This window comes from Populus euphratica, unplaced genomic scaffold (genome assembly GCF_000495115.2).
Source record: "Populus euphratica unplaced genomic scaffold, PopEup_1.0 scaffold2086.1, whole genome shotgun sequence".
Lineage (NCBI taxonomy): Eukaryota > Viridiplantae > Streptophyta > Magnoliopsida > Malpighiales > Salicaceae > Populus > Populus euphratica.
The window spans coordinates 20,521-28,654 of NW_011501900.1; the positions used below are offsets into that span (position 1 = coordinate 20,521).

An 8,134-nucleotide genomic window follows, 5' to 3' on the forward strand; every position below is an offset into this window, starting at 1 on the left:
GTCGTGTCAATAATCATTAATGATTTATTTATTAATATAGATAATTTTAATTTATTTAATTAAATATATATATATATACATATTTTATTTATATGTAAGATTTTTTTAATAAAAAAACATGCATATTCAATTTTCGTTTTAAAAAAACATGCCGCGGAGGGCAATTGAAATAATTAGTAATAAACTTAAAAAAGTTGAAACAAAAGAAGAAGAAAGATTTTAGATTATCAACAGGATAATGAGACAGGAGGAAGTCGAGCTGTAAATCTGCCACGTACTCAAATTCCATTCCAATTTCGAAGTCCTCAACAAGGGAGTGGTCTCTCCCTCTCCCTCGTTGTCAACGTCAACAACAAAAAGTCAATCAAAGATCAATTTCCTCACCCACACACAGAATGGATCGATCATAACCAAAATCTCCTCTATCAATAATCCTTAACGAAAAATAATAACAGTAATTAATCTCTTTCTCTCTTTGCAATTTAATCCAAACCCAAATCCAATCTTATGTCTAAATTATTCTATCATCCAACGATTAAATTGCTGAAATTTTTAATCCTATTATTATTATTTTTAGGAGGAGATTTTGGTTCGAACAATAATAATAATAATTATTATGTTGAGGCTTTCAAGGTACCTTTTAGGGTTAAGGATGTGCTCCCGGTGCTGCCTCACCAGATATCGTGGCCGGTTTTGAACAATCTCCACAGCGCCGTTGATTTATTGCCTTATTTTGTTGGATCTGTTTCTCCTGATAATGGAACTCTTCAGTGGAAAGGAGCTTGCTTTTACGACAACGAAGCTCGCCTCGACTTCTCCCTCGCTGATTCCGATCACGATCCTGCCTTGGGCGGCGGCCTTCTCCGTCTCAAGGTCTTTTTCTCGTTTGATTAATTGATTGATTTCGATGTTTGTTTGCTATAATTAATTAATTAATTCTAAGGCTTTTAATGGAATGAATTGAGGAAAATAAAAATAATAGGGCTTTGTGTTTGTTAAGTTTGTAGCATGTTTGTTTACTCTTGGAAATGAAGTCAGTAGCATGATCATATCTTAATGTAGCTTAACCTACCTGTATTCTCTTTACAGACATCTGCGGCGCATAGCTGGACATGTATGGATTTGTATGTTTTTGCAACGCCATACAGAGTTACTTGGGATTACTACTTTTCTGCACGGGAACACACATTGAAATTTGATTCGTGGGAAGAAGCTGCTGAGATGGAATATGTAATGTGATTTATTACTTGTTTCTATTTTGGAATTTTATTAGCTTTGGTAACTTCACTGCATAAGAGGTGAGTTAAAATGCAAATTTATGGTTGAGCAGGTGAAGCAGCACGGTGTCTCTGTATTTCTCATGCCGTCTGGAATGCTGGGGACCTTGCTTTCTTTAATTGATGTCTTGCCTCTGTTTTCTAATACAGCGTGGGGTCAGAATGCTAACTTAGCTTTCCTCACAAAGCACATGGGTGCTACATTTGAGAAACGACCTAAGCCTTGGCGCACAACCATTAATCCAGATGATGTTCATTCTGGTGACTTTTTGGCAGTCTCCAAGATTCGTGGTCGGTGGGGTGGATTTGAGACATTGGAGAAATGGGTGACTGGTGCATTTGCTGGTCACACAGCAGTTTGCTTGAAGGATGAACTGGGGAATCTTTGGGTTGGTGAATCAGGACATGAGAATGAAAAAGTATGTGCTAAATCAAATAGAATGCTGATTAGATGAAGAAAAAAGTATGAATAAGCTATCATAAGGTTGTTTGAAATGTCTGGTTTTTATCATGTTCACAAGTCAATGATATCTTCTTAAAAACTTGTGATTTTGCTTTTGCTTTTGTTTCTCTTGAACACTAGCCTTTTCATTTGTGTGGCTAGAAGGGGAATCATGGTTTTATATACGAGGAAAATATAACTGAATTTTTAGTTAGAAAAATGGAGAATGCTGTTTGGAAAATATGGTTGTACCTTCTTTATTTCTGTTGTTATTGTTGAACATGTTCTTAAATGTACCACTTTTAGGCACACAGAAGCACTATTCTGTAGATGCTTTGATACAATCTCAGATTTGCATAGTTGAATTAATGTTTCAGCCTGCCAGAAGCAAGTAAAATTTTTGAATGTTATCCTTCTGGAAGAAAAAGTTGAGTTTTCTTCTTGAGGTATGGGGTTGTCACTTGGAAACCATGTTGCATTTTTAGTTATGGAATTTGTACAAATATGGTAGGTCTGTGTGCTCAAAAGTAACAATGTTTAAATATAGAAGCATCGCATAGAAAACTGTCTAAGGTACCATACAAATATGGTATTGAATGGATTTTGGGTGTTCAGAAATATAATATTATACCAAACCATTTTCCTAGCTGTTTGAAAAATATTTTCTCCTTACAGCATGTTCTCATATGACTTGGCAGGGTGAAGAGATTATAGTGGTAATCCCATGGGAGGAGTGGTGGGAGTTGTCACTAAAGGATAGTTCTAATCCACAGATAGCTTTGCTTCCTTTACATCCAGATGTGCGTGCAAAGTTCAACTCGACTGCGGCTTGGGAATATGCTCGAAGCATGTCTGGCAAGCCATACGGTTATCACAATATGATATTTAGTTGGATTGACACAATAGCTGATAATTACCCACCCCCTCTTGATGCTCACTTGGTATAGATCTCTTATATACACATACACAAATATGTCTCCTGGAATTGCATTCTACATGAGATGCATGCTGCACAATAAGAGTGCTGGCTTACTGCCTGGGTTGGTCTTTTCTGTTGCCAGCAGTGGTATACTTCCTATGGCAGCACATTAATTTCATGACAGTCATATGGTTATTGTTTGTGCGCGGTCATGAATTCATGTTTACATGCTTATGGCTGTGTGTTGAGTGGTTGTATATACATATTTGCATACTTTGAAGTAGCATTTGAACTGAAGGCTGTGCTGATATATAAAATTTAAATTGGAGTAGTTGATATGTTGTTTGAAGCAAAAGTTTGCTAACATACTGAAATTCAAAGATGAATGTCATATGACCACTGATTTTCCTTCTGGAAGAGGGAGAATATTTTTGCAATGATTCATCTTTCTACAGGAATCAGATTTAGTACATGTGTCATTTAAGGAGTTGAACCTTATTTCAGGTCATTTCTGTCATGTCTATGTGGACTCGTGTGCAGCCAGCATATGCTGCAAATATGTGGAATGAAGCTCTAAATAAACGGCTTGGAACTGAGGTATTGCCCTTCGTTCCTGATCTGTAGTTGTCCTAGTTCTTCAGTTTGTGTGATTAATTCCAAATAAACCTATTATTCTTGTTTTACGATGGTTATGCTTTAAGCCAACAGCAAATATGGTGAAACGACTAATTTAATCAATTAATTTATGGGTGAGGAAAAAAAAAACTATTTGCTTGTGTTTATTTATCCGTATTAGACAGCTTCTACAATCTCATGAATGTTGCTTCATCTTGTTTGGGAGAATATTGTTTGATAAGGCAACCAAATATCCATATGGCACTCTTTAATTGTGATGATAACTAAAATGATAAGAACCAGAATAAATAAATCAATTCAACCAATCAAAGCATAGACTGAAGCTTTGTTTATGGTATTGTGTTAGCTTTCTTTCCAAATTTTACTGATCAAAGAAAAACTCATGGTGTTCCAACTCTTATTATCTTTCTTCTTTGTTGAACCAATTGCAAAAATGAATCTATATTTGTTGCATACTTGCATGTTTTCAATTTCTTATCATTTAGTTTTATAATCATATAGTGATACAGAAATCTTGAGGTCAGATGGAGGAAACTAATCGAAGTACATAGATTCCAATCCTTGTGCATGTTTGAACTGAGTCCACAGATTTTGAACCTTTTGGTTTATAATGAATGAGCACAGGCATACTTTGCGATAGAAATGCTGTGCACCTAAAGCATACTTGTTCGGTAATCAACTTTTGGCGTTCACCTGGTATTTCTTTCAGGATTTGGACCTGTATGGGATTTTAGGTGAGACAGAAAGGCGCGGCATAGCCTTTGATGAATTACTTACTGTTCCAGAACACGATGAATGGGTTTATAGTGATGGGCAATCAACAACTTGTGTTGCTTTTATTCTTGCAATGTATAAGGCTGCTGGAGTATTTGGTCCAGTTTCCAGCTCTGTTCAAGTAACTGAATTTACTGTAAGTTAGAAGTGCTTTTTTTATTCTACTTGATCTTCATCACATTTCTCTCTTTAACTTTCGACATGTTAAGTGATATGTCCCATTGCTGCTCACAGATTCGCGATGCATACATGCTTAAGATTTTCGAAAACAACCAAACACGTTTGCCAAGGTGGTGCAACAATGGGAATGTTCAGCTCCCGTTCTGCCAGATTCTTGGCGAGTATCAGATGGAGTTGCCGGAGTATAACAGCGTAGAGCCATATGCCAACATGAATGAGAACTGCCCATCTTTACCTCCTGTTTATGAGAGGCCCATTCAATGTTAGTTCCAGTCTAACTTATTTACTATTCGGAAGATTCTCTTAATGCTGTGCTTTAAACTTGTTGCCTGTAATCTTTGAAGCCACAAACTTGGCCTTCAAAAACAGTTATAGAATATGTAAGTGCCACGTGTTCTTTCCCATTTCTGACTAAAAATATTTCAGTTCATGTACATAAGACATTATTAGCATGCTCTGGATTGCTGTTTTTAATTTCTCCTGGGTATTAAAGGGATTCAGAACGTAGCTAGAAGCGAAGCTACTAATGGTTGATTTGGACGTATCTATACTTGCTTCTCCTTGTTTTGTAGAAATACTGGTTCTAGGGATGGAGATTTTTTCTTCTTTTCGTTTTTTAGTTTAAAATTGGATCCTTAAAAATTTTAAACGGGTTGAATTAATAAAATAAAATTTTATTTTACTTAATCAAACATTAACTTAATAACTTAATATCATCAAAACTCTATAACAAACTAAAGTAAAATATCAAACTCAAGTCAATTTAATATAACATTAATGTAAAAAGACATATTGGGAATACAAAAGTCAAGTGAAAGCATTTAAAGAAAAAGCAAATATTATGGGCTATTATTGCAACTCTTAATGTATTGTATTTTTTTTCCTTCTATATTGTGCTTTTATTGTTTTTTAATGTTTTCTTCACATTGCATTGCCTAGTGTCTTTATCACAATGTCATGGTTTGCTAAGTGTTGATTTTGCGAAATTACATTATAATTGTTAAATGAAAAGTAAAAAGATGTAATAAAAAAAGGATGGGAGAGAATAAAAAAGAGTTGAGATTTGTTAAATGAAAAGCAAAATGATTCAATAGAAAAAAAGAAAGATTTGAATGAAAAAAAGATTTAATAAAAAAAACAGAGAGAGAGAAAGGGCTTGAATGCCACACTACCATGATTATATAGGAAGCAAAAAGATCCCATAAAAATTGGACAATAGTCTTACTTATGTCATTAGCGATTCCCTCTTAATTGCATTTGAACATTCATTGTCTTATTGCAGCAAAGACTCTTCCCATGTTAATTTCATTGGTTGCGACCAGTTCTGTTAGTAGTATGATATCTAAAGCTGTGGGGAAATCATTGTTAATCAAGATATATTGTACTGTAAATTGTAATGGTGCTAAAAAAAGTATTGTTAGAATCATTGCATCATGGATTGCACAAGTTATAGGGGTATTGTGTGTTGTAGCCCTAGGCATAGACACTCGGTGCAAGGGTAATTTATTCTCAATCGTAAAAGTTTCTAGGCTGCAGCGAGAAGGGGTTATGCTCCAGGCTACAAACATCTGGTGTTTGAGTTGTCATGCCAAGCTAGCGGGGTTTGCTAGCAAGACCCCATTCTATTGGGTCAACTGTCAAAACCCAACTGTCTTGGGTCTAGACGTAAACTCCAAACCTAAAACAAACACTCCTGGGCCCAGCATCTGAAGGATCCAACCCCCATTGTCATGTCCTGGTGTTGGGCCATACCTGCAAGCTGATTGCCCAACCAAGCTAGCAGGGTTTGCTAGCAAGACCCCATTCTGTTGGGTCAACTGTTAAAACCCAACCCAACTGTCTTGGGTCTAGACGCAAACTCCAAACCTAAAACAAACACTCTTGGGCCCAGCATCTGAAGGATCCAACCCCCAAGGTCCGACCATGAACCCATCCCCCGACCCTCTTGGCTTATGACAGCAAAGGACCCCCCAAACCTAGCACTTGGGTGGCCCCAATATGTGGGGGCAAACCTAAGCATTATCTGGTGTTTGGGTCATGGCAAAAGACTCAATTGACTATGCCCAAGTACTACTTGGCGCTTAGACACACCCGAGCGCAACCTAACACTTGCAAGGCTCCAATGCGAAGGGCTAATTTTAGCGCCACCTAGTGCATGGGTCTGATAAAAAGCCCGATTGGCTATGGCAACCCAACCATCACGTGGTGTAAAGGCATACAAGTGCCACGTGACGCTTCTCATTGTTATTATAATATTATTACTTATAATAAAAATAGTGTTATTTATACCACAACTGATAATATTTTTAATATTCATACTATTAATACTATTTTTATATGAATATTTTAAATTTTAATAACAATAATAGTATTTTTTAACATAAATAATATTCATTATACAAATAAAACTATTTTTCATATTAATTCTTTTAATTATAATAAAAATTAAAATATTTAAAATCTTTCATCAAAACCCAATAGAATTGGGTCATGCTAGACCTATTGAACTGCGTATATAACGCTGAACCTAAGACAATCAAGTCTTACCTCAAACCCAAGATAATCAGGTCTTTTGTCATGACCCATGCGCTCTGTAGCGCTTGGGCGCACCCAAGCACCACCTAGCATTTGGCGGCTCCAATGCAAGGGCAAACCTAAGTGCCACATGGTGTTTTTTTGTTTGGCAAAAGACTTGATTGCCTATGAAAACGCCAAGTTGGGTCTGTACGTGCCCGCGCCCAACCTTAAGTTGGGTCCTTGAAATTATTATTCAAAATATTCATATAAAAAATATTATTAGTTGTGTTATAAATATTATTACTTTTATTCTAACTCAAAGTATTGATATAAAATATTATTAGTTGTAATTTTCCTTGAAATTCTTAATATAATTATTTATGTTATAAATATAATTATTTTTATTATAATTTATATTAGTCATAAAATAAATAATAAATTTGAAAAAATATTATTAATAATAAAAAAAAAATTATTTGTGTTATAATTATTTTTATTTTTATTATGATTAAAAGTATTAATATTAAAAATAGTATTATTTGTGTTATAATTATTTTTATTTTTATTATAATTAAAAGTTTGAGCACTTCCATGCCCAACCCCAAATGGGGTTGGACACAGCCACACTCACCCTCAAGTTGGGTCTGGACGCGTCCACCCCTAACTCCAAGGTTGGCGTGGATGCGTGCTCACCCAAACCCAATTTAGGTGTGCATGCGTTCAAGCCTAACACCCAGGTGGGCTTGGACCAACCCCAAGGTGCGCAAGGAGGCATCCACGCCCAAATCCAAATTGGGTCTAGACACATCGATGCCCAACCTGAAGTTGGATTTGGATGCGTCGATGTCCAACTCCAAGTTGGGTTGGATGCATGCTCACTCAAACCCAAGGTGGGCATGAACACGTGGGTTGGAGACGTCCATGCCCAGCCTAGGGTTGGGGCTGGACTCGTCCACACCCATCCCTAAGGTGGGTTGAACATGTCCATGCCCACCTCCAAGCTGGGTCTGGACACTTCCGCACCCACTCACATGTATTAATATAATAATGTGTTTTATAAATATTACATTTTCTCTTATAATTCAAATGTTTTTTTCCTTCCAAAATTATATTTGTGATTTTTTTTAATATTAAGTTAATAAAAAATTTAGTTTTGTAATTTTTTTTATTTTTATTAACATAAAAGATAAATCATGTAGAGAAAACATTGTATCTTTCCTCACAAAACATTGTGGATTGCTACAAATCATTTTGTTCAGTCTCTAAGTTTTTGATTTCCGACACAAATTTTTTTTCCGTCATGAAATATTGGCTCAATCATAGTTTTATGTTCTATTACCAATGTAACCCTGGTTCATAATTATAACATTATTAAATATATTTATTTTA

General features: G+C 35.7%; 1 pseudogene; it reads left to right on the plus strand.

Moving 5' to 3' along the window:
- The first annotated feature begins 577 nt into the window (after positions 1-577).
- On the plus strand, positions 578-4,702 carry LOC105118595 (uncharacterized; annotated as a pseudogene).
- Positions 4,703-8,134: the final 3,432 nt, after the last annotated feature.